Raw genomic sequence first — 2,323 nt, forward strand, 5'->3', positions numbered from 1 at the left:
TCTACGTTGAAGTGTTTGGGAAAAGGCCCTCTCTCTCTCTAATTTCAGTACTCTCAAACCTTTCTGGCGTGAGTAGCTCATCCAATTGTAGTCTTGAGTTTATAACGGATTAAAAGCACTACACATGCCAGGATGTAAAGGAAAAGCCTAAACTGAGCGAGAACTGTCTTCTCGCCCTCACCCCTAGGCTGTTGGTCTGGCTGCTCTGGTGAGTCCGCCATCAGCTCGGTCTGGTTAGAGCTTTGCCAGATACAGCTGCAGTCAGTTTGGGACTGCTTCTGGGGAAGAAGTAAGAAGATTTCTGTCCGTCTCATTTCAGGATTCATGAGAAATAGATGCAATTTCAAAAGTGATGGCCTCAAGCACATACATGCACCTTCAGTATAGAAGGCATACAAGCATACCTTCTATACCGAAGGTGACAGCGGCTTCCCAGTGGACAACATTCTTCAAACTCTGTGTACGTTGAATCCTGACCTCGAGGCACCAAAGACAAGAAGATTTGTACCCACCGTGGAGACAGGGTCTTTCAAGGCGCTAATAAGAGCATAAAATAATTGCTCTGGACAGGACTTCTTGAAATTGGAGAGAAGAGCCGGTCATTTATCTATCCTTTTATTTCTGTAGTCACTTAATCTGACTTCTCCCCACAAACCTCAGTGCAAACGTTCTCACTTCATAATATTTAAGGTTATCTGACTGTGGTAACCTCTCAATTTAATACATTTGATGAATTCATTCACTAATCCAATTTAAAATGTATAGATTTATTGTATAACTAAGGGCAAGTACATGGGCAATCAGTCCATTTGTAGAAACTCCAAAACAATATTAGTGGTCACTCCTTGTCTAAATGACAAAACAAATGTTTACTCTAAAACTAAGATAAACAATGAGGACTGGCCCACTGTGTTGGATTGGTGGAATCTAGTTAGTATTCCATGTCACCTGTGAACGTAGCTGTGTCAGCTGGGCACATGCAGTTTTTGTTTTAAAACCCCTCACACACCAACCTGGTTGGTGTCATGCTTCATCATCGGGGTCCAACCAGGCAGCCGAGTGCCGCCTGGTTGTGCTTCAACGCCTGACTACAGCGGAGCGGGTGTCGTGCGATAGTGTGAAGTAGATGAAGGTGAATGTTAAAATGCACCTCTGGGAATCCTTGCCTAGTAATTTATTCGTGGCGGCCCAGGGTGTAAAGATAAAACTATGTGTTGCAACTAGTAGTAAAAAAATTATGATTACTAAGTTGACTAGATGATGGTCTACATGTTTCAGTCCCTGTAGAGTCTAGGCGGGACTTTCTTCAGGACCAGGGTGAGTGAGTGGCAAAAGGAAAAGCCACGTGTTAAGGTCCTACACACGCGCTAAGGTGTGTGGAAAAAACGGTGGAAAGTGCGGATGCGGGTTGCAGGCACTTTCAAGCAGGCGAAAAAATCATCGCTACTTGGGAAGGTCCAGAGAATCGGGGCACAGGGGGGAGTCACTCCAGTCACTATTTGTGATGGTAGAATGCTCCGCTGGCAACCTATAGGATAGTCCTCCGTGGCCCGGCTGGTACTCTAAAACTAAATCATCTACTATACAACCTTTTTTTTAACAAAAAAGTAAATATTTTCTGCTTTTATCATTATAAAACCCATGCAATAAATTCATCAGAGATTTGTTTTAGACAGCCAAGTTTCCTCCCTAAAGAAAAACTATGTTAAAAAATGGAGACTACCACAATAGGAAAATACATTTACTAGAATCCAGTAGTTACTCCAAACGCTTAGGTGTGCACCCTTCTAATTAAAGTGAGTTTAACAAATTCTGCAAACATATAATTAAGCTACGTAGATGTGGCACTCAGCAATGCGTTAATCGTGGCCATGGTCTGGACACACTCCCTTGAAATATCAGGTTCAATGGTGCATTTTCTCGGATGCTCAATTGTCATGCAACTACATAGGAATTCATCTAGGTTTGCATGCATTCCATTGAGCAGCAGTATTAGAATCCAAACAATATTGCTGTTTTCTGATGTTGGGTTGTATGTATTAACAAAAACAACTTCCAGATATTGCTCAAATGGAAGATGGGAGTATGGCAATGGGACGTTCTAGGATGTGGCTATTGATATTGGACAGGATCGTTGGGAGACATGTCAGATGAGAAGGAGCACTAGTCTGACTTGTTGTCTGAGGTTGCTCAAGAAGGAAGTAAACAGGGATACAATGGTTCCTTTGCCACCTGTGTGACCTGGTCTTCCTCTTCCCTATGACTTCAGCCATTTTGCAATCTGATGTTACTGTAAAATTTGTATTCAGTATTCTGACACAAC

This window comes from Lissotriton helveticus, chromosome 7, assembly GCF_964261635.1.
Source record: "Lissotriton helveticus chromosome 7, aLisHel1.1, whole genome shotgun sequence".
NCBI classification, from domain to species: domain Eukaryota; kingdom Metazoa; phylum Chordata; class Amphibia; order Caudata; family Salamandridae; genus Lissotriton; species Lissotriton helveticus.